Consider the following 26,681-nt stretch of genomic DNA (forward strand, 5'->3'; position numbering starts at 1 on the left):
CAAAAAAGTGCTGCAAAAATTTATTTAATATATTAATTGTATGAATTCAACCAACTAGGTAAATAATATTTTTTTAATCATGTCATGATTTAAATTATTTTATCAAAGTAATGATGTATTCACTTCTAGGGTGTCTTGATTTATTCGTCTTGTTAGCAAATATTTGAATTGAACTTTGTCACTTAAATATTTCACCAATTCAAGTGCTGTTTTAATTGTGACACGGAGGCCTAATGCAGTTGATGAAGTTAATTTCCTTTGAGATGTTGTATTCATATTATCCAGTTCATCAAGATAAATCAAGAAATCAGAGAGAACCTAATTATTAATAAGGTACATAATATTATACATAGCCACATAGGTATATATATATATTAATTAAAATGTCTTATTGTACTTAATATTCATCAAAATAAGTATGTGCATTGATTAATTATTTAATCAATGGTATGTGTCATAAATCATTAAGCTATTTACTTTGTTATGAATTGACTCAGGATCAGGCCTTAAAGCATCTTTTGGAATTTGTGAATTCATTGCATCTACAACTTGGTCTATCCTTTTTACAAATGCAATACTTGCTTCACAGTTGTTCAATTCTGGAACTTTATCTTTATAATATTCCATTGCTGCAGCCACTGATCTACTAAAAAACTTCAACAACAAATAAAATATAAAATAATAAAAAAGATTATAATACATTATTTAACAGAATTTGAAATTAATACAGAATTAAAATAGTTTTTTTATCCTAAAACATAACATTCAAAAATACAATATTACTTAATTTTAATAAGTACCTGAAATGCCATTTTAACATTCATGGTTTGAAAATGCTTTGGGCGAATGTGATCTGCTGTTAGTTTATGACATATTTTTATTTGCAATGAGGAATCTGCTTTAATTATTGATTTCCAATGAGAAACATCAACTGTACCTTCTGGAGAGTCTTAAAAAAACAAATATAAAAAGGCTAGAAAATTAATTGAAAAATTCTATATACCTATAATCTATTATATAATAATTATTTATTTTAGTTTTATAATAACTTAATAATAATAACTCAACTACAATGTAATTAAAAATAAAATAAATTCTTGTCTTTTATAACTTACATCTAATACTTTATTGTTAATTATTCTAGATTTTAAATTTTTATGAGGTGTGGAAAATCTGAAGCAAACCATAGTTGTCTCTTAGAATCTGATGGATGTATACAGCTAGAAGATTTCTGACCTATACCAAAAAGTTTCCACATACTGCGGTTCCAAGTTGCACCATCTGTAGTTACACAATCTACATGGATACCTTGATTTTCAAGCATTATTACTGCCTCTATTATAATTTTTTCCAAGGTTGTTCCAGGAACAGCACCTGCCCCCAAAAAAGCACCAATAGTTTGGAACCATTTTCCACAAAATGGCTGAAATAATATGACAAGTGCATGGTCTCCAAGCTTGTCCTGATCCTTCTCTGTGGAATATTCTCCAAGGTCTACAAATCCTTCAACCTGTAGACTAGATTTTTTAAATGAAAGTGCTTCTGATAGCTTCATTTCATCTATAAGCAAACATCCTAGGTATCATAGGAAATAAAATATTAAAAAAAAATAAAAACCTATAGTATTTTTAAACAATACCATGTTTTTCCATTTCAGTCATTTCTTTGACTTTTAATCCCATCATTTTAATAGTTGCATCAGAAAAACCATATACAGGACGGAGTTTTTTAATATATCTCTGTAAAGTGGTGTAAGATGGTAGAGTAGTAGAATGTTATCCCTGCGCATTTTACGATATAACTTTGGTGATTGATTCGCATAAGTAAACATTCATACACCCATGTTGTTGTGTAACGTCGGCCATTTGATGATTTACAGTTTGCTGCGTTAAAACATGCATTAATAGCTTCTTTTTGTTTTTCAGGTAGTTTTTCTGTATACGATGATAATTGTGTTTGAGTAAGGTCATCATACTTTTTTAGAATTGAATTGAGTTGCTGTTTTAAAGAAAGAACCTATAAAATAATAATTAACAAACATCTTACTAACAGGTATACATTTTTAATTTATATTTTATACAAATCATACTAACTTTTCTACGAAGTCTTCTATTTAGGTCACTTTTAATTTTTAATTTAGAAGCAATAACTTTGACTCTTGGTTTTTTTTTATATTTTCGTTGGTTTTTTCTTCTTAATTCGCTACAATTATTACACCTTATCTTTCTTTTAGAATTTTTTGCTAATGACAGATCTTCTTTTACATAACCAATACATTCAGAAGATAAAAAGCCGTTCTCAGTATATCCAGTGCAAGGAATTAATTCATCAATTGTTCGTACAAGTTTTTGGAGATCTAAATTACATTTTATTTCTGGAAATTCAACTAGCTTTTTTGAAATATGTACTATAGGTATACAATTGTCAGTAAATAATATGGTTTTATCACATTCTAATTTCAAATTTAAATGAGCAAGTATAGTTTTTCCTGGAGAAGTGTGAATCCCCCACATGGTTCCAGGAGAGGAATAGTTGAAGCCTCTTGGTGCAGAATAATGTAATATTATATTCTGTTTCACATTTCTCTTCATAATCTAACACAATATTTTCATCAATCTTTTCTTTTTTTATAGGATTTATCAAACGTGATTTTGGTGCTGGACGTTTTTATTGTTGTGTAGTTAAATATTTCGGAAGACCCGGAAAAATTGTAGGAACTGCATTTGTTTTTAACATTGGAGTAGTCCTTTCTAGTTTTTCTACAACTCCTTCAGTAATATTGAACTCATCATATTTAATAATACTAGTGGCCTCAAAGTGTAATTCACAAACATAATCTTTTTCACTTAATAATTTATCATCACGGGGAATATGTTTGTTCCAAACTTCCAGAGATTGATTATTCTAAAGTAAAATTAAATATTTTTATAACTTCAATGTAATTTTTTTATGATGATTTTCATTTCTATATATAATCATTTATCTTTTTTACTATTTTAACTATGGTGCTTTGTAAAAAATTATGTATAAAATCAACTTAGTTATTTTTAGTCCATAGTGCACAGTGTACACTTTTTTTTTAGGTCAGAATTTATCTATTTTATAATATAGAGAATTCAGGATATTTATATTATATAATTATACAATTATATTTACTTCATATTTTAATAGAACAAAATTAGGTTTCGTTTGCGATTGAGTTATATTTTGATCTGAGATTATAATTTATTAAAATTGTATAAATAGTTTACTTTATTAAACACATACAAATATGTATCATTAATAATGCCCTTTTAGAGGTACTTAGGTGGTAAAGAAAATTATACAAATGTTTCCCTCAAATAAATCTCTATAGTAGGTAATTAAAAATTATGACTCACCTTTGGTGCACGAAATAAAATAGGTGGTTTTTTATTTTCTACTTTTAACTTTTTGTTATAACTGGCATAGCCAGTTTTGCATCCTGGCACAAAACATTTGTTTGGCATTTTTTAACAAAATAAGAAAGTATATACAAAATATTATTAAGTAATCTACAGGGCACAGACCATTAAGGGAGTCTTAACTCTTAAGACTTGTGTAAATACAAACAATTATGTAAATTAAAATTAAAAATAGAATATTATCAATTACTTATATTAGGTTATATTATTATTTTAACTGATAATTTATTCTATTCTCTATTGTAAATATTATATTTTATATACATCATGCTTAATATTTAATTTTTTTTTGTTATTATATATCAATATCATATAGGTACCTATAATTATGATTTTTATTTGGGTGTACTTTGGTCAGTAGGTAGGTAGTAGTATATATTTTGAGCTTTTATTAACGGTTAAAACTCTTCTTTATACTTATTGTAAGTAGATATTACTAATTCCATTTTTGTACATACATGTTTCAATGAATAAATAAACATATAAATATCATAAAATAAATATGCATTTTATTTAAATCAATAAATTTGTACGATATGGCTACATAGTACATACCATATAATATTATTACAATTTTTACATAATAATTGGTACATGATTCGAAAACATTAGTTTATTTTAATAATCTATACAATATAACATAAAATATATTATGTTGGCGTGCACATTAATGACATTTGAACATTAATTAATACACATAAATAAAATTTAAATGTAAATCTCCATTACGACTTGTATAAAAGTCGGCCTTCGTGCGAATGGTAGCGCACTCTGGTGATAAATTCTGAACTACCAAACTGCCGTGATTTTTTGCGTCAATATTGTACCATTGAAAGATACGAGAGCGGTGTCACCTTATCTTCTCTACATCGTGCTTTTATATTATTATAGGATATCAGAGCACGTAGTAATATGGTGGTATACTTGGAGAGTCCCGATAAACACCAATATTACTTACAGACAGACCCAGCAACTACCGCAGAAGGCAGAAACAACTATGGCCATAACCGTGCATATACAGTTAGAAGTGGACTAGACCGTTAATAATTAAACAACACTACTAAGGTTTATATGCTCTGCTAATAAAATATTTGCAGGAACGCTAGTGAGTGAAAATTAATCGTATTTCGTTTTAGATAACAAAAGGAAATAACTGTGTAAGTCCAGAACAAGTCTAACAGCTGGAAATCAGAAATTGAGAAAAAAATCCCATCGAGCAGTACCAATTAACAAGTTCACAAGCCATTAGACAAGGAACCCCAACACATTGGAAAAGAGGAAGATCAAGACGATAAACAGAATATTAATTTATTTTTTGATACCAAACCCGTAAAATTAGCACTTCCATTTTATAATATTTTTTTTAACACGATATATCTCTATTAGGTTTTGGTAAAAATAAAAAATCAACATTGTTATATTAAAATTATGTGTGACAAACACAAATACAAACAATATTAGAAGGAGATAATATAATAATAATAGAAGGAGACCGATAACTATATAGTCGTTTATTTTCAGTTTTGGATGTTGATATTTATTTTATTTTTTTTCCCCGAAATGACGACGTCGTCGAACGCGGATAACAACAATATGGTACCTTATAAATATAATGTACTAAATTATTATTATAACTACTTCGTACTTACTATTCAATATAAAATTATTTAATAATAAAATAGAACAAAAATAAACTGAAAACGTTTCAATGTAATAAGTATAATATATTATAATATATATATAATATATATATAAGCATAACTTCAATACAATATGTTATTACTGATAAAATATGTTTATTAAACCGAATCGGAGAAAAACGGATACAGCGTAATAAGAAAATTATTATTACATTTAGAATTTATTTCCAAATTATTTTATGACGTACCTATTCTAACATATTATTATCTAGTATCTACTCAGTTGCTCTGAACACGCATTTTCTGACGTTAACGCTCTCGCCTATTAAATTTGCAATCCATAATCATATTATAAAAATCATAAATGAATGTCTATAAACTATACGTATTATACATACTTTATGTACATTGTTCAATAAATTGTTTTTCATATGATGATATTTATGTTTAAAACAACATACCTATAATAATACTTATAATAGTATTATAGTTAATTTAGATATTATATTATAATTATTATACCTAATTAATTATTCACCTTTTTTATACTTGTAACTAAGATTTTTCTATCAATTTTCTTTCGTCTATATTCTTCATATATTTTTATTTAGATTAGATTAATCTAGATCAGGCATGTGTCGGTATTATCGTACAGCTGTTGCGATATTAGTAAATTTATTAGCTGATAAATTCCAAAAATTGATGTTAAAAGTGTGGCGCAGATTGTATAATCTTTAATCTATTTCGTTTTCTGTTGTGGCATAAATTAACAAAATTAATTTTTAGATGTTGTGCAAAATACATGCTATATTCGTATAATATGGCACAAATTACATAACATGTACTAAAATAGTAAAATACAAGTAATACAATTGGTGTAAAATACTATCATCTGAGTTCCAACTCCCAATGTGCTTACTAAGAAAATAACGATGATAATTAGACGTTAAAAACTTTACCTTACGGTATCCATCACAGAGATACAGTTCACAGAGCCTTGTGCCATGTAGATTTAAAGAGGATATTGTGCATTGAAACTACATTATAATGAATATGCATGATAAGTTATAAATTATATTTTTATATTTTTTCTGTCTTCCAATAATTGTAATTTTAACACAACTCTATTTTTTTTAGACCGGAAATGTCTAAAACTACCCGTCAATGATACAAGTTTTGTTCTATTTACTTGTATATCTATATTATAAAATAGATTCACTGAAATTATTTCATAAATAATTCATTGTTATTTATAGTATATAATAATTTCTCAAAAAAATCAATAAAATATTTATAATTTTATGCACATCAAAAATTGTTACAAATATTCACAGAATTAGTCATTTCAAAGATTGTAACATACAATTAGGTAGGTTAGGTTAGTACAAAGCATTAAAAAGAAAAAAACCATTTTTATTTCATACACATATATTATAATAGTTAATAAAATATTAATATTATAAATAGACACATAATAAAATATTTTTAAAAATTATGAAACACAAAAATTCACAAAAAGTTACTTGATTCAAAAACCAAAATTCTTTAAAAAAATGAATACAATCATGTTCTTTCTACAATAAAGTAAATAACTAGTAAATTATATACTTATATACTAACTTAAATTAAAAAAAATTACGTACATTAATATCTAAATTTTTGTAGAGAGTTTTATACATTTTTAATTTACTTAAAATGTTAAAATATTAAATTAAACTTAAATAGTTTGAATAAAGTAAAGTTTAAATAGTTACATTAAATTTAGAAATTTATTTATATTGTTAGAAACATCAAATTAAAATGTGTATGCAGGTGATATTTACATTTACTTTTGCTTTTTCTTTTTTCAACAATCATTGAGTCTTTTCTCAAGTGCAGGTATTTTTTTCTGTACCTAAAATATAATAGAAATTATTATTACTGTATAAATATTTTTTTAAAAGAAAAAATTTATTAAGGATTTTATGGTATTTTAATTTATTTTATAATAAGTTGATAAAAGAAAAATTACAATACCTAAATTATTTTTTAAAATTGATAAAAGTAAAAAACAAATTTCAACAATATGCTTGACATAGAAATTTTCCAATTCTTAGTAAGTATCTATATCTTTATGAATGATTCATGAAAGATTATAATATGATGATAAAATATTAATTACCAACTGGTAGGTACTAGAAATGAATATTTAATAATTTACAGTCTTAAATAGTATTATTATAATACAAGATACCAATTTAATCCCTAATACAGTTTATATTTTCATTACTCATTATAAGTGTTAACTTGTGCCACTGACTACACACAAATCATTCAAATCATTTGAAATAAATTGAACACAGATATTTTATATACTACCTAATACTTATAGTTTATTTTCATATAACTGCATAAACCTTTTACAATATTTTTGAATGTTGTCAACATTTTTTTACAAATAATAATCCATTTAGCTCTAGCAGTTATTAAAAATATTATAATTTAATGATCTAAAATTTAAAATTTAAGGAAACTATAGTTGAATATTGATAATCATATTATGTAGGTAATAAGTTATTTGTGTAAGTGTTATGCAGGTTTGTATAGTATTATTGAAATTATTGGATTAGTGAAGACTCTAAGGAGTTTCAATAATACCAAAGTACTGTTTTTATAAATAGTTATTGTAATTAGATATCTACCTATAAAATAAATTAGAATAAGATATAAAACATTAATTTGTTTCATTTTTTTTTTTTTTTTTAATGAGAAACGTTAAAAACTTTCTCAACAATGATAATTTATAGATAGACATAAATAATCGAGATGTAATTGTATGTAAATATATAAATATGCTGATTATAATTTTAGTTAGGTACCTACCTATAAAGATTCAATACTATTAGTTTGTTGGAACATGCATATTTGTAATTACATAAGTATTTTAAATATGTAACCTAATAGTATTAAAACATACCTTTGTGATATCGAAATCGACAACTGCCATTGAGTTAACCAACTTTTTTTCAAACATCCTACGCAATAATGGAACTTCTTTTTTTTTTTAATTGCACGATTGGCACGAATCTTTGAATTTATTACTAGCAGTAATTTTTCGACAAACTTATAACTCTTCGTCATCGTTTCTTGCACTAAACAGTTGGTTGCATATTTTCATCTTATTGCCAATTTTTTATTGAAATTATTAATTTTACTAGGGAATTGTGTTGAAATATATTTCCAAGCAGTGGCGGTTTTGAGGGTGAGGCAAGTGAGGTAGTGCCTCAGCTAAAATTTTGTAGTAAATAATACTCTAAGAGTATAATGCATAGCTCACCGATAGCACACATTTCGCTAACAATTTTTGACGTATTTATAGTTTTGTTTGAAAAAAATAATCTTGTTTACGAAGTTTAATAATATGAATTATCATTTATTTTACTATTGTATAATATTATTCCGTGTTTATTACCAAAAATAGTGATAAACCGATAAGAAATGTATGAAATAATTATTACGTAATCAAACCCTCATATTTTAGCCGGCGGCAATATTCCGATGACGTCGGAGAGCACCGTTTAACGTCGTCTCTGAATTATTGTTACTTGTGTACAAGAATTACACACACACACACACACACACACACACACACACACGTAAGTACGTGAATACGCGCGACTGTTAAATAAGCAAAATTGCGTAAGTGCAATGATAATCGTGAGGCTCGTTTTTCATCGCCTCTAAGTACTAAAAATAGATGAGTAGGTAATATTATGGTCAGCCCGAAGCTGTAATTGCAGCACGATAAACAACAACACATAGATATAAATAATCATAAACTGTTTCCATTGTCACAGAGCCTAATGAAACCGATTTAAATATAAGTTTAATTTTTGTTATGAAGGGAGGGGAACGTTGCCTCACTAAAAAAATACAACCAAAACCGCCACTGTTTCCAAGACCTTGGAAAACCATTAATTTCTAAACACGCACGATACAAATTATCTGTAGATGCGTTAGCGATTGGCCCAATTAGCTCGTATAATCCATGAGTAGTTTTAATAAGATTTTTAGATACTACAAAATCTAAAAAACCAGCAAAGTAATTTTCATTTATTGTTCTGCGACGATATTTTGATAACCAAGTTCCTAAAAAAATACATAAGAAAAATTAAAAATAATTTATAAAAGGTATTAATTGTATTATATTCTAAACTGTTCAATTCATATATTATACAGATTGTGTATTATCAGATATTAAGCTAATTTATTAATTTGATCGTAAAATTCTACTCATCTTAAGAGTTAAGTTTATTAGCATTAACAATCTCTCATTAACTGTCGTTTCCAGTTACCTGCAAACTGGCCTTTTTGTTCTTCAAATTGTATTGTGTTTGATATCGGCGTAATTCCTAAAAGTTTATTGCACGTGCACCAACAATATCCAATATTCGTATTGAATCTATATCCATATCTATACTACTATATAAAATGACTATATATAGACTATAGACTAACGTTAATTAATATAGAACTGAAATTTATTAAATATTTAATTAATATTATTTTAAAATTAAAATAATTAAACCATAATCTTTATAATAATACAAATAATAATGGAAATATGTTTAAAATACATATTGTATACCTACTGCACTTACCATTTCAATAACGACCACTATTCTTTATATTAGACAAATTATATTTAAGTTACCTATTTTATTAAGTTGATTTTGGTTAAAACGATAGTTTAGTACTTTATAAATGTTATATAATAAATTATACACAAATGTCCAAAATGTAAGAGTACTTATTCTGTACATTATATAATGTAATGTAGACAAAAATATATCAACTTATTAAGGCCTCTATTTGAAATGTGAATCATATTATCTGTTTTCATCTCAGTTGTTATTTTTTAATTTGTAAGCATAAATAAACACTACATAATATTAATACAATTTATTATAACAGCTGTTCATGGAAAGACTATACTATAACACTGAAATGAATACAATTTTAATTGTATAATAAGATACGAATATTTTTTTTATTGTTTTGGGAAATTTGTTTCTAGCTTTATTATGAGCAAAATTGATAGTTATTTTTTCAATACCTATTTAATTCTTGTATTTTATTTTCAATGTTCAGTACAGCTAGCTATGTTTAATAATCGTTCTTGGTTAATAGAATTTCTCGAGTACTTTTTTATGAGTTTTAATTTCGAAAAAGAGCGCTCTACAGAAGCTAAAGTCACTGGAAATGTTAAAAAAAAATATACACGCAGTCACAATGCCCCACACACACACTGCCCTATTGTCTTAAAATAGCACTATCTTTTAATTTTTTTTCTTAATCGTTTATCAGATAACACCTTTAATAATAACACAAAGTCGAAAAATATTATTTAACAAAAAAGTGAAATTAAAAAATTGATTGTATAAAGTTTCATCTTCACAATGGTAGGTACCTAATAAATATTACCTATATAAAAAACATATTAGATGTTGAACGTAACTTGTTGGTATCGAAAAATTTCTACTATTTTCAAGTTTTCATCATGTGTTGTGAATTGGAATATAATTTTATTACCTACTGGTTTAAAATGAATATTCATATATGTCTGGAAAAGGACAATAATATATAAATGTAATAAATAATATAGGCTTTTTTGGGAGTGCGGTGCACCGCCAGCACTCTCGCTAATTGTGGCGTTGGAGCAGCCACTATTGAGTATCTCTTTTGGATGCCTATACACATATAATATAATAATTACATTTATATTTTAATTTAATTAAAAAACGCAGTAGCAGCTCGTAGATAGTGTTATGGGCTACGAGATATCTATAAGATATCTACGAGATTACAAGGCTAAGTTAGTATGACCATGCCTCGTGTCAAGGGTAATGCGGATGCTACTATGACCATGACACGTGTCGGGATAGTAAGCGCACCAATAATTACAGTGCACTAATGATGCATTTGAGATGTTATTGCACATTCTCAAATTCGTGTCCGAATTTGCAACAACAACAACAAGGACACCTGGTTTTACCCAGAAGGCGAAAACACGACGTAAACAAGAGACGCACCACAATATATAAGGGAGCCCGAAGACCAGCAACGGCAGATGTACCAAAGCTATCAACAACAGAGCACTTTCACGTCACTCAGCCACTTATTTAATTTGTTACATGTATTTTGTTTGTATGCAATAAAACATATTACGTTATTAAGTTTAACTTTCATTCAAATTAACCATTTGGATTCAAATCTGATACTGGCACGCAACAATAGGGACGATGCGGCGATCGATCCCTTCTTAAATTATCATTTATCACTAATAAATAATAAGTATTATAAATATTATTCTCTATCTTTCTTGGAATGGGTGTTTTTACTCTAAGATTACTTAAAATCATAGAAAAATAATATTTCGTAAATGCATTTTGTTGTGTGTGGGCCAGAGAGAGAAAACAAACGGTGCGCTGACATCTTCTTAAAATATATTAATTTTATTTAAGTTCATTATAAGGACGTTAAATGACGTACAGTCATTATATATTATTGTTGCGTCTTACATACATACTATATACATGTATTGCCTATCAAACTTATATCCATCAGAATTCTATAAATAAATAAAAGGGGAATGTAAAAGTGTTAAGTATTAACTAAATAAACATATCTAAGAGAATTGTTTAAAACAAAAAATCGAGTAATATTTTTAGCGATGGAAAATATTGAGTTCCTATTTATAATGACAATCCCTAGAAACCAAGTTTTAAAATAATCCTATTCAATAGGTAAGAAATATAAATAAATTTTTATTAGAGTAAACTGTTAGTTAATACTTATATGCCTACTGAATAGTAGAAAACATTCGATGCCTAATATAGTATATTGTGTGGCAAAGGCGGGAAGTGAGCCATTTCAGTCGCGGGCGTTGTGTGCGGCACGAGCCGTAGGCAAGTGCCGCATTTCGCCCAAGACTGAAATGGCCTTCCCGCGCGAGCCACACATACTATTTTTTGTCACGCCCCTGCGTTCATGAAAAAGGTTATGCAGGGATCTATGCAACAATTATAGACTATTACTAACGCATCGTTCGACGCACTTATATAGGAACAGTGCAAATTAAATATGTTTAAATGTTTATGCGTCATGCAAGGAGGTTACTATACATTTAAGATGTAACCAAAAGTTTATGTTTTGTAAGAACCGTGGTAGGTGTACATTTTAGTTTCTGGTTGTGCAGGGGATACCTACGCGCCCGGCGACCAGCACTTTTGGGGATTTCTTCTTTTCCGCCCGGCACTTTTGGGGATTTCCTCTTTTCCGCCCGGCACTTTGGGGATTTCCACTTTACCGCCCGCTGGACGGAAAAAGGACGCTTTCGAACGCTTCAACCGTGGTCGAAAACCAAACTTTCGGTGCAAGCGTGACAAAATAGTATATTGTGTGGCAAGGGCGGGAAGTGAGCCACACATACTATTTTTTGTCACGCCCCTGCGTTTATGAAAAAGGTTATGCAGGGATCTATGCAACAATTATAGACTATTACTAACGCATCGTTCGACGCACTTATATAGGAACAGTGCAAATTAAATATGTTTAAATGTTTATGCGTCATGCAAGGAGGTTACTATACATTTAAGATGTAACCAAAAGTTTATGTTTTGTAAGAACCGTGGTAGGTGTACATTTTAGTTTCTGGTTGTGCAGGGGATACCTACGCGCCCGGCGACCAGCACTTTTGGGGATTTCTTCTTTTCCGCCCGGCACTTTTGGGGATTTCCTCTTTTCCGCCCGGCACTTTTGGGGATTTCCTCTTTTCCGCCCGGCACTTTTGGGGAATTCCTCTTTTCCGCCCGGCACTTTTGGGGATTTCCTCTTTTCCGCCCGGCACTTTGGGGATTTCCACTTTACCGCCCGCTGGACGGAAAAAGGACGCTTTCGAACGCTTCAACCGTGGTCGAAAACCAAACTTTCGGTGCAGGCATGACAAAAAATTTATTTAAACATTTTCGATTATTTTAACAATCGAGATGATACTCCATTCGCTTATCACTCTGGACATCATTCTAGATAATATTTATCCGATAACGATTATATACGTTTCGAGACCAAGAATTCATTGTTTTCAAAACAAACGAGATAGGTATCATTCGATTATAATATAGGTAATTGATTTTATTTCAATAAAATACAAATATCTCGATTACGCTTGCGAACGTTTTTTTAGACTACGTTGCTAAGCTTATAATTTCTGAATATTTTAAAAAATTATTTATTTTTAACATTTATTATCTATTATTAACATTTTTTTTTTTTTTATTTTAACTACAAACTATTGGTATTAATAATACAATTAAAACATTACTCTTTGTGACAAACTAAAAATAGCATTATAAAGGTCAAAAGTAAAGTTTTCAAAAAAATCAAGAAAAAAAAAAGTGACGGAAAAACGGGAATTCTTACGCAAACCAATTTTTGACCAAATAGATGATTTTTATGGTTGTACCAATATTCGGCAAATTGAACATTAAATTAACATTTATTTTATTCCATATCGATTTATAGAGTACCAGTAGCAAGCGATATGAACTGCTAGTAAAAATGAGCTGTCTAGTCATATATTCACTGTTATTTTTACACGATTGTAATATGTATAATTTAATAATAAAAAAAATTATAAATCTATTTCAATTTATTGATATTAAATTGAAGTTACTAATTAATTATACAAATAGTGTTGTGGCAATATATGAAATCTGATTCCCATGCATAATAATGCTGATCGAATGGAGGTGCATATTATGTAAATTTTTAATAAAATTGTTAACTTAAATACAACAACATCGTCAAAAAAAAAAAGTATGTACTATTATTTAGCTGTACATGAAATTAATAAATTACATACGAATTGTGTTATAAAATATAAACATGTTTAATATTACTTAGGTATCTAATTTATTAACATAATAGGAACGCGTTTAATTTCAAAATTATATTGGTATTAAAATTATAACACACAATTTTCATTTGTTACGAATGTGTCCATTACGTGTTCAGTAGATAATAACAGTATCGAATATCGTCGTGAAATTTTATAGACTGTGATCCTAGGTAAAATCGATGGACGATGATTAAATTTTTAAGTTACATAATTTATGCAACCATGGTTCATAAAATCGTGCATTACCTATAATATAATAAATATCAATATTATTAATGACATATATCATAATAAAAAAAAAAACAATAATTAATAGATTATACTGTTTTGATTCAACATAAATATCTTTATTTTACAAGTATTGTAAAATGTGTGTATCATAATTGTCATTGTAACATTAGAAACATTCGATGCGTTAAAATTTAATTTAAACATTTTCGATTATTTTCACAATCGAGGTAATATCTCGATTTGCTTATCAATCTGGACACCATTCTAGATAATTTTTATTCAAAAGAATTATATACGTTTCGAGACCAAGAATTCATTGTTTTCAAAACAAACGAGATAGGTATTGGGGGATGAGCCGCTGTTTGCCAGTACTAGCCCCAGGCTCCACGCGAGGTCCGAGAGAAGTGCCCCTCTCGGGGTGGTCACGCGTGACCCCCAATCGGTGCTCCACGCGTTGAAGTCCCCGCACACTACGATTTTTTCTTCACCGCGCGACCTCACGTCTTCGCCCAGGTCGTCCAAAAAGCAGAAAATTCGGTCAGGGACGACCCTGGCCTCCAATAGCAACTGTAAACGAAGATGCCGCCTACCCGCATCCATGCGTAACCAACGCCTGAACCCTTGTCAGAAATGGTGTACCCGGTGCGGTTTGAAATTCCCACTGCCGCTTTCCTGTCTTGGCTAAACACCCACTTGTCTTCCCGTCCATGCCGAGCAAATGGTTCGCTAGTGATGAGCACATCACCGTCTCCTTCCACTGCAGTCTGGGCGAGCAGTTGCTCCGCCGCCCAGTTACCGTTGAGGTTAACTTGAAGGAAGTTAACCATCGCGGGGAACCATCGGACTCGACGCCATCTTTCTCGCCGAGCACGAGACGGAACCAGGCTTGTGCGGTACCTTGGTGAAACCTGACAAGTCGCAGGCCAGACAGCTATCCTCTGCCGCCTTGCACTCCTTCATGCGGTGGCCTGTATCGACGCACCTCCAGCACGCGCCAGCCCTGTGTGATTCGGTCCAGTTTCTAGCGTTGTGTCCGAACTTTTGACATCTAAAGCACCTCTCCGGGAGGACAGTCCTGGGCCGGACCCTGCACATAGTCCACCCGACCGGAATTTTCGTGATTTTCGACGCAGCATATCTCGACATTTTAGCCGAGGCTATCTGCTGGCCGGATCGGGTGGGCCAGATTCGGACGTCCTGGATGGCCTCCCTCTAGGCTTTCGTAGCTGGGTCTTCGCCTCCTGGTATGGCTGCTCTCAGGGCTTCGAGAACTTCAGCTGCTGTAGCCGCGGCGTCCAAGTCCAACACTTCGACGTCAACGTTAACTCCGAGTTGAAGCACTTTCCCCACCGTGTCCCCTAGCTTATTACTAATGGTCGATGTAATAGTTTTAGCCGCAGATCCGGAGTTAGCACTGGTGGGGAGCTCCAACAATAGACTACCGTCCCTGGTATCTCTCATTTTAACGTTAACGCCTATGTCCTTGGCAGAAAGACCACAGGAACGTACCGTGCGGACGGTGTCAGAGTACGACTGCCCTGCTAGCGGCTTGATCAGGATCGCGGAGGGCTTTTTCTGCACCGCGGCGGGTTTAGCAGACTGAGGGGGGGGGGAGACTGAGGGTTTCTGAACTGGGTCCTTTTTGGCCTTGTCTTCCGTTTCGCGACTCTTCCTACAACCTTGGATCAGACTTCCGTGTCTGTTTCCATGTTTGAATCCATCTCGGTATCCAAGGTTGGCTTGACGGGCCTAGAACACCCCTCGATGCCTTTCGGCGTTGGAATGCGCTTGGGCGCAGCCCTAGCTTCAGCGTCCCCGTCTCTGTCCCACCAGCACGGAGTGTCCGTACTGGCGTCAGCCATGGCGGGCCTCTGAATAGGCGAGTCTGCACCTTCGGTTTTCGACTTTTTCTTGGAAGGCGACGTAGGGGGAGAGACCAAGTTCCCCTCTTCCGTTATAACGACATCTAGAGTCTGGGTGAGATTCGCCAGGTGTCCCACGAGCGCGTTGAACATAGGGGCGCCGATCTCTGCCGCTCCGCGCCCGATGATTCTCTCGGCGGATTTGATAATCTCCCTCATCTTGTTGAGGATTGCCTCCAGGGTAGGGGGTACCGTGGGGGACGCCGAGGGGAGGGGGGTTTGGTCCCCCCTTTCTTTTGGCTTGTCTGTCCGGTGGTGAGTCCAGCTTACCCGTCACAAGGTAGCGACTAGTTGGTGACATCATGTCTATGTCCTGAGTCCCTTCCGAGTCGTCTTCATATGCCTGGTCCGACATCTTGGAGTGTGGGCCCGGGGAGTATTGTGTGGTAGCTGGGGGTGACCCCAGGGGGGGGGGGTTCCACCTGTCCGAACCCTGGAGGGGATGCCGTCGGCGTACCCGCTGCCAAAAATTTTTGACTCCGAACTTTGCGGAAAAGTGACCGTTTTTGAGGCCCTATATCTCAGCCCTGGATAGGGCTAGAGGGTTCGGGTTTTCGCAGGGCTATTCGTTATCTCCTGGAGAGATCACGGGTTTGATGGGGGCAAATATTTATTCCCGAAGCTCTCCGACCAAAGCTTACCGAGATATCGCGGTTTGAAACTTAACCTAGGTAACTAGACGGTTTACTCACCGGATCTGGCAGACTGCGACACCTGGTGGCGACACGTGGTCCCACGAGGGGGAGTGGTTAGCAGGCCGACTCAAAAGCGACACCGGCCTGTACGCGCACTTTTTATCACGATTACTGTTATCACGATCACTGTTATCAGTTAGTGCGAGAAAACGCCACGGGGAGCGGGCCTCGGAGATACTCGACGAGACACGTCCGTTCACTGGCAACGACTACATGCGACTAACAACGACTACACGCGACTGAACCTAACCAACCTTCGCCCACTAGCAAACTCCTTTCCGACAGCCAAGATCTGAGCATTAGGATCAGGTATTCGGGAGTACTCTTCCGCCTCAGCGCCTCGTCGACGACTGGCCACCTCAGAGAGTTGAATGCGATCTTCACGTCCAAGGTGACCAGAACACACAACTCCTTGGCTCTTCCAGCACCCACCGCTGTGCGCCTCGCCACTGACAAGACACTCTCCACCGCGTTCTCCGTGCTTATCCCCTTCCTGAACCCGAACTGGTTTGGTGCTCTCTGCATGCCGCCGCGCGCGTCGAGGTGAGCTTCCAGGCGTTGGAGCAATAGCCTCTCCAACAACTTTCCCGGCGTGTCCAATAGGCAGATAGGCCTAAAGCTAGAAGGAGAATCTATAGGTTTGCCACCACCTTTGTACAGGAGCACCAGCCTCGCCATTTTCCACTGTTGCGGGAAATGTAGAGCCGCTAAACAGTTATTATACACCTTGAGCATGGTGAGTGGCCGCATCCTCGCAAGCTGTTTGAGGGCCTCGTTAGGCACTCCCGAGGGACCCCCGGCCTTGCCCACCGATAACCTCTTGCAGGCACTTTGTAGTTCCACGATCTTGAACTGCGGTATCACTCTCTCATACCGAAGTGTGTCCGTCTTTGGGTCGAAAGCCTCAAATAAATTACATGTGGCTGGTGAGGGGGCGCGGTCTCAGTTTGTTGGCGGGGCGTTGGGAAAGAGATGATTGGCGATCTCCGATTCTCTACCCGAGGAGGCTAGCGTGAAGTTCTATCTCCAAGCTTCTTCATCACAATTTTATACGGCCTGCCCCACGGGTCCGACTCCGCCATGTCACAAAGTTCTTCCCAACTCTTGTCCTTAGCCCGTTTAATGGCTACTCTAAGCTCCTTCCTCACTACGGTGAACATTATCCTGGCTTCCGCGGAGCCCTGACCGCCCCGACGCCGGTTGGAGCGATAATGACTCCTGTGGAGGCTCAGGACCCGCCTCCTTAGTTCCGCTATGTCTTCGGACCACCAATGAACGGGTTCTTTATCACCAGGTCCTCTGTTCCTCCGCGGCATGGATGCTTCGCAAGCATCAAACAGGTATTTATCCAGTTCGCGGGAGACAGCCGTTGCGCGCTCCGGAGGGTTGCCGTTCCCAACAGCCTAAGGATGTGACTCCACATAGTTGGCGAATGCCAGCGGATTCCTTTTCTTGACGGACCAACCTGGATGGGTGTTCGGGCGCGGGAGGATTGGTAGCTGTGGATGCTGGACCGGGTGAGCCTCCGCCGAGAAGAAGAGATAACGGTGATCACTGAGAGAGTCCTCGTCTAGGATTCTCCACCCGGTGACCGACACGCTTCTGTAGTATCTGATATCGATGACGGATACCGCTTCGCCTCTGGTGAAAGTGGGGGATGAGCTCCTGTTCGCGAGGATTAACCCCAGGTTCCACGCTAAATCCGACAGGAGTAAGCCCCTCGGGTTGCTAACGCGCGACCCCCACTCCACGTTCCAAGCATTAAAGTCACCACAGACGATGACCCTGTCCCCTCCTACCGCCCCAATGCTGTCCGCAAGATTGTCCAAGAACGAGGAAAATTCGGCTAACGTCGATCCGGGTCTCCAGTAACAACTGTATATCACTATTCTGCTATTCGCACCCAGGCAAAGCCCGTGCCCGAGCCCTTCTCCGTGAACACGCAACCTAAACGGGAGGAGATGCCTATCGCAGCCCTCCTGTCCAGGCTGTAGGCCCATCTGTCATCCCTTCCACATTTTATAAAGGGTTCGCTTAGAATCAAGACGTCCGCCTCCACGTCGATTGCAGTCTGGGCCAAGAGTTGTTCCGCTGCCCAACACCCATTAAGATTGATTTGCAAGAAATTAATCATGACTGCTGTTTGAGGACCGACGAGCGCTCACTTGCAGCACCTCCTCCAACACTTTCCGTAGCCTGATTTGGAGTGCTATCCTCCAAAACTTTGGCAAACTCCTTGGCGACAGAATGCTCGGCAACGCATTGCGCGGCTCTATGATCTAAACCTCCACACCGTCTACAACATTGACCACGGTCAGGGTCTTGGCACTGTCTAGAAATGTGCCCAAAAGCAAGACACTGAAAGCACCGCGTCTTCTGTTCTCCTATTTTTATTCTGCAGTTCACCAGTCCCACACGCAACTGCCCGTGCTTCATTACATTACGACACAACTCCGATGGGACTAGTAGGAAAGCAGTTTGCGACCCGCCGTATCGCTTTTTAAGGCCGATGACCTTGATGGTGTCACGGCTAGCTCCCGTGGCTGCTGCCACTGCATCTACAACTTCTACTTCTTCGGTCCATTCGTCCATATCACGGACCTCCAGCATTGTCCGCTGTTCCAAAGTTCGCACCTTGTTGTCATCGCCCGTGGACTTGAAGATCTCCGCCCTGACCGCCTCCACGTCGCTAGAGTCACCCTTGACTTCCAGCAGGAGACGCTCAGCCTTGGTCTTCCTCATCCCGACGACCTTCTCGCCAATTATGTCAGAGTTAACCCCACTCCTGATCCTCCTGACCAGTTCCGGGAAATCACTCTGGTTGGCGACGTCTACCACTATCGCTGCTGGCCGCACCCTTGGGGTTTTTTCCCTCACACCCGCAGGCTTTGCTATGGTCACATTGCTCTTTCTTTTGACGACTTCAGTCCATTCCGAAGTCTCTGTCTCCTTTGTTGACGCCAGCTGCCCCACCATTTTACTGAGCTCGCTAACTTTGTTTTTAAGTGAGCTAATCTCTTCCACCAGATTTACGCTGGCGCCAGCAACTGGCTCTTGAGTTTTATGTGAAATGTCCGTGCGCTGTTTCTTCTGCTCGTAGAAGTGATGGACGGTCGCTCTATTTGCCTTGGCCACCTTTTCTTGAGCGATCTTGTTGGCGTCCACCGCTTCCAAAATCTCGTTAAGAGCACCTTAGACCTGCAGACTTTTTGCGTTGCTGCACTTTGTTGCTCACTTTGTTGCTCACTTTCAGAGCCTCGGACCTTTGCAACAACACCTGGAGCCCACCTTGTTCCAATCCGAGCTGCTGCTTCAGAACAATCAGCGCTGCTTCAAGTGGATCGTCACACGCCGCCGCTTGTGATCGTTGCGTGCCCGTGTGGAACGCGCGCGACTCCGCGCTAACAACGTGGGTTTTTGCCTCCGAAGTGCCCATATCGAGGGTGGTGTTTTGGGTGCCTTCAGCCATCGAGTCCGTGGCAAGGGGGAGGTCCGTTGACCCTTGCCCCCTTTGTTGCTACCACTCGCTCTTAACAACCAACCTGACCAAACCACCGGCGTTCGCGCGGTGCCGAGATTTTTGTTCCGGAGTTGGCGGAGAAAAAGCCCTTTTCGAGCCCCTACAGCTCGGCTCCAGGTGGGGCTAGAGGAATGGGGTTTTCGGGGGCTTGTCGGTGTCGGTCGTGGGAGGTCAGGCAGTTTTGGGGGGGGGGCAAATTTTTGCTCCCGAGCCTCTCCGGGCACTCCCTGCCGAGTTATAGTCAAAAGAAACTTGTTGACTTACCGGGTGTAGCGGGGTCCCACGATGCCCCACGGGGGGGTGTTTAATCAGGCCGACTCAAAATCGACACCGGCCTGAACATGAACTTTTTATAACAACGTAGATGGCGCCACTTGGCTCACTAGGTTAAGTGCACGAAACTGCCACTGGGAACGGGCCTCGGAGCGCTCGGCGCTTGAAACACTATTTACGCACTAATCTGCCACTGGGGGCGGGTTTCGGAGCAGAACTTGTCCAAAACACGTCCGTTCACTGGCAACGACTACACGCGACTGAACCTAACCTAACCTAACTTTAAATATATTGTTAGGCAATTTTTCTATTGAATCTTTATTAATATAAACAGCTCTTTTTATTTGATTTTCAAAAAGCAATCGAGCTGTGTCATTTCTACCATTAACAAAAGTCCTTAAAACGTCTTAAGTAGTAATCTTCTAGGCCAGTACAAATAAAATCCACCAGTGCAATGGCATTATATGCCTTATTTCTAGAGAGTACTATGTCTTTAAAAATCCGTACATTAACTTCACTAAAATTATTGGTCTGATTACCATGGACAGTAGCATCTCTAAAAGTTAGACACCATAATTCTTTCCTCGCCCAATAATTAGTCATATATTTCACCCATTTTTCATACTTAAGAGGTATAATTTCATCACTTATACTATTATTTATAGTGTTTATTTTGCCAATAGCAGTAGTATAGGCATTGTGAGCACTATTATAATCAGGTGCAATTAAAATACTTTGAAATAATTTAAATAACAACATTCTGTGTTTATTTTTGATATTATGTTTTACATCCCATAACCATTTCCAAACTGACTGTAATACATGGAACCTACAAAGCAAAATATTTGATTGTGGCCAAATTGATTTTAGTGCTTGTCTTTCTGCCTCGCTATCATCAATTATAAAATGTCTTGGAAAACCTTGGCCATAAAAACTATTAGGAACTGAATCTTTTAGTCTTATAGTCATCAACTGTTTGTCCTTTTGTTATAAACATTCCCAGAGGAATAGCCCCAATACCACATGATGTTAGCATAAATGTAACAGAATGACTCTGAGTATCACATGACGCAGTACTGTCTGCAAAAGCAATATCTTTAGAAAAAGCTAATTTATGAGCTCTTTGCATAATAGGAGTGACCACTAGTATAGCAAATGGATTTTCATTAAACCTTACAATAATTCCACATTTTTCATAATCGGTTTTCTTATCTTCAAGTTTCTACAAAATATTTATTTAAGAATTAAGTAATACAAAGTTTAATATCAGTTTTACAGTGTATTACTGTAGGATATAGATTATAAAAGTACATTGTCCATTGGTAATTTTAAAAATGAAATACTTTTTAAAAATTTTTTAATAAAAATTAAGTACCTAATTTAATTATTTAATGTATTTAATTAGATTCTTTTTACTTGATAACAATACAAAAAATGTTTATTTAAAAATAAGGGGTGTTATGAATTAATATGGAATTTTATGGTATTATGGTCACTTGCCCAAATTTATTTAATTAATATAAAAGGTACAACATAATAAATTATTAAGGAGACATATTAATATAAAATTATAAAGTAACTTGTATTTATTCATTTACCTATTTATATTTTTTTTATAATTTATTAAATCAGAATAATAATACATACATAATTATAATTTATAAATCCACATTCCACATGTATATTTAACATTATTAGACTTGAGAGCTAAGTAATTCTCAGTTTTATATATAATTTTATTTTATTTCTATTATTATTTTTTACCTGATCCCTTTAAGTTATTTTTATATTCAAACAATTTTAATATCAATTTATGATGTCAACAATTAGTAATATTGCTTAACCTATCCTAACCTTCAAGGAAACCTCTTAACCTTTGACACACTTTAACATACATTGTTATTTTAAATGTTATAATTTAAATTATTAATATACTATTTTACAGATCTATATTTTATTTAAAGGTTTATATAATCAAACTAATTTTTTTATTATGGCTTTTACTAGTATTAAATTGAAATTTATAATTATTATTATGCATACCTGTAATACACTAAGTTCAGTAGAAGATCCGAGGTTATTTAATTTCCAAGTGTCATACCAATGACGAACGGTCCTATACTTAGAGTTAATTGAAGCATCAGCTAGTTCTTCAGAATTCATACCATACTCTAATTCCAATTTGGTTTCATGGATACTTATAGACTCTGATATGCCTATATGCATTAATTAATATAATATACTATATACTTAAAAGTTTGTATTTTGAAAAAATAAAATAAATTTAATACATCTTTTTTTAATAATTGGTACACCATTTTCAATATCACTACAATACAGTTTTTTGGGTAATAGTTATTCATATACAAAAATGACATCCCACACAAACATCAACAAATTATACCAATATTTACCTACTTTCTTTACAACTCAAACACTCAGCTGTTTGAGAAATGTGTTAAAATTACAGTTTAAAACTAATATAAATTCAGTTATTATGTAATATGAGGCAGAGTAATTGTACATAAATTTTAGTTTTTTATTGTTTCAAAATATTTAACTAATTTTCCCTAAAATAATATAATATTATAACATGTAAAAATGTTGATTTCGTTGAATTTAATTATTAATTTTTATAGTTAAATGTTTGTAATATGTACATATTTTATATCTGAGGATATTGTATTTATTGTACTGTTAAAATATTTTATATTATATTATGTATTATTCTATTAACTTCCAGGTAAATAGCTATTATTTAATTATTATTTATTATAGAGGAGATAAATACTCACCTAAACCATCATTGAAATAATTTTCATATTTTATTCTAACTTCATTGGTAGGTCTTAAAAAAGATAAAGCTTCAGCAGAAGCTAAATTATGGTTATATTCATTCACAAGTATAACAATTGCTGGTAAGCCATCCTATTATTTCAAAATATATAAATATTTTTCTCAGTTCAGAATCTAATAACTGAATTAGGTTTTTTAATGACTTGGCAGATTGGATAAGTGAAACTTATCTACTCACTCTAATATATTTATCCTTTTTTCTTGTGTCCTTAGTATTAAGTTTAATTTTAATGTCAATTTGAGCTTTGCATTCTGTGTTTTTTGATCTCCCTTTTTTGTTGTTCTCAATACTAACTTTATTAAATCCACTATGGTGACACATATAAACTTTTCTAAAACACCATACCAATTATTTTAACTTAACAAAATAGGAAGATAAAATATAATTGTATAAATACTGCTGGTATATATATTATGTGTGTGTGTATTGACTTCTTACCTACAAACATATCTTAAACTTTCACTGTTTGACAATTTATTGTTGACACACCAGCTTGTATTGGTCTGTTTACTATGAATAATAATCCATTTACATATATCTTGTTCAGAAAACATAGGTTATTGTTAAATATAATAAATTAGTGGCAAACCACCCTAAAATTAAATTTAAGGTACCTACTTAAATGTGAAATATGGGATACAAACATTTTTTATGGATTGAGAGAACTTATTTCACTAGATATAATGTAATTATCTTTTTTTGTATGTGTTTAACTTTTATTTTAACATCAGTTTCAGATTGATCCATACGTTTTGAGTTATTTTATAATTATTTTTTTTGTTGATCTAAACATTTAAACATTTCAATTAATGTTTAACAATTCATGATTAACACGCTAGAATGTATTATTATTTGCTACTATGGATAATAATATAATATAGATATTAGATGAAGTGAATATCATATTATATTGCTAATTATTTTTATATGAATAAAAATTATTTTTCACTTAACATAATATAACTTATTTATTTACATAACTTTATTGAGTATTTTAACTTTTTTTAGTTTTTTGTACCTATGTCTCAAGTAGTCTAGAATTACAATACATAAGTATTTTTATAATATGAATAATATTAATATTAGATTATTATTTCATATAATAATATGATAAGAAAACAACCAATCAGAAGGCTAAAATGATAACCGGTGCCGAGACCGACCCTAGAATGCTAATATGCATCCCGGTCTGTGGGGGATTCGCTTGAAGCCAGCCCTGTCGCAGGCCACGCATTGCTCTGCTTCGGCGGTGCATCTGGCCTCCAGGTAGCCAGGCAATCCACATCTTCGGCAACCGTCCATGAGATCGGGGCCTTTGCACGCATCAGCAGTCTGCCCGAAGCCGTGGCACGTGTAGCACCTAGTCGCCTCGGGGTGTCGGGGCCTAAGCCTGCAGCTCGTCCATCCCACTCTCACGTGGGTTACTTCGGTTAGCTTAAGTCCCCGGGGTACCTTAACCACTGCTACTTGCTGCCCGCTCCTCAACGCCCACATGGAGGTGACCGATATGGAGGAGACAGCACCTACTATTGAATGATCGTCAACACCGTGTTTGTCCACGAGGGCCGTTACGACCGCATGTAGAACCTCGTCCTTGGTTGCGACCGAGTCGAGGTCTACTACCTCCAATTCAACCATAGTCCCGAGGTTTGAGACTGCAGCCGCGTGATCGCCGAGTTTATCTACCAGGGCCCTGCGTAACGGCTCTGCAGCCGACCGAGATTTCGCAGACTTTCCCAGGTCCACAAGGAGGTCACCGTTTTTCGTTTTCCTCATCGCTCGGACAGTTGCACCGAAGGCGGCAGGGTCGACTCCTGAGTTGCTAACACTTTTCAGAGTTTCCTCATAAGTCGTGCCCGCGGATAGCTTTATGAGCACCACAGTGCTTCGGAGCGGGGGGAGTTTCCTTTGGCTCTGCTGAGGAGTGGGCAAAGAAGGAAAGTTCTCCTTCTTGCCGCCTCCAGCGCTGCCTGCTTTGCGACCCAATACGGTAGACCAGTTTCCGTCGGCCGTACTTGTCTGGCAGTCGATTCCTTCCGAATTGATTTGGTTTGTAACGTACGTGCTTTTTTGTCGCAGACTCTTGGCGTTCTTTTCCGCTGGCTTGTTTGCCTTTGATATCGAAGCGGGCGGCCCTGCTGTCCTAGGGTACACTTCACCAAGGTCTCCCCTGACGTCAGCATCGGTATCCATTCCAGACTCTGCTTCGGTCGTTAGGGCGTGAGCCGGCAGAAGAGCGCCAGGTTTCGGGTTCCTTTTAGCCGTCCTCCGCCTGTTGCTAGATTTAGCCTCATAGATTTTGTGGCTGTCCCACCAGCTGGGGGTAAGGATGGTGTCGGTCGCGGCGTCCACCATAGCGGGTTTGGCCGTAGTCTGTCGGTTTTCCTCCTTGTGCTTCTTTGTAAAGAGGGGTTACTACTTGGGTCACCAGTTTACCCTTCTTCGAGATGAGGTTGGCGATCGTCTTCCCCACTTCGTCCAAGATGTCTAGAATTTTCGCCATTTCAGGGGCCCCCTTCTTGGCGATGCTCATTTTGGCTTGGTGCGCAGCCGACTTCACTGAAGACCTCATAAATTGCAAACCCGATTCCAACTCGCAGACCAGTAGTTTAGCATCAAGATCCATGGGAGACGCCGTGGCAGCCTTCCTCTTATTGGGCGCTTGAGCTTGTACTGCGGTTGTGGGTGAGTCCTCCGGAAGGGCGATTTCAGCGTAGTATGCTTCGTCAGCAGAATAAACTGGAGACGGGTCAAGCTCCATTCCTTGAACTGTGCTGTTGGTGGACATAATTTGGCTCTGGGGTTTCCCCCAAGCCTTACGAAGATTTTCCGGGGGGCTGCCCCACGGGGGGGGGGTTGTTTCCCTTTTTTCTAAGTGCTCCAAACTCAATGAAACTCGGTGCCTGGGGTCTCTAGAATGCTCCGAAAAAATTGGCCAGATCGGACCAGCGGTTTCCGAAATCCCTTCAGAAGGGATATAGGTGCCCCGACTATGGAGGGGACCTGTTCCCCTTGTATAACCAAAATTATTTGCGCAGGGTCTCTGACGCAAATAGCCGCGGAGATATACTTAAACCAAAATGGTGAAGCGGGGGGGGTGACTTTTAGTATGTAGTGGGGTGGGTGCCCACTACAAGCTGCAGTCGTCCGCGACGATTTTGG

The 26,681-nt window shown here is 35.8% G+C and overlaps 1 long non-coding RNA gene and 1 pseudogene across 1 annotated transcript; both read right to left on the reverse strand.

Annotated features, from left to right (window-relative positions):
- Positions 1-6,835: 6,835 nt before the first annotated feature.
- LOC126551912 (uncharacterized) lies at positions 6,836-10,880 on the reverse strand. The gene is made up of 3 exons (XR_007605791.1): positions 9,418-10,880; positions 8,040-9,211; positions 6,836-6,977 (listed from the first exon to the last, which is right to left on the reverse strand). It is a non-coding gene; the product is annotated as an uncharacterized LOC126551912 (long non-coding RNA).
- A 10,567-nt stretch (positions 10,881-21,447) lies between these two features.
- Positions 21,448-23,840, reverse strand: LOC126552616 (uncharacterized; annotated as a pseudogene).
- Between the last annotated feature and the right edge of the window lie 2,841 nt (positions 23,841-26,681).

This window comes from Aphis gossypii, chromosome X, assembly GCF_020184175.1.
Source record: "Aphis gossypii isolate Hap1 chromosome X, ASM2018417v2, whole genome shotgun sequence".
In the NCBI taxonomy this organism is placed as follows: Eukaryota; Metazoa; Arthropoda; class Insecta; order Hemiptera; family Aphididae; genus Aphis; species Aphis gossypii.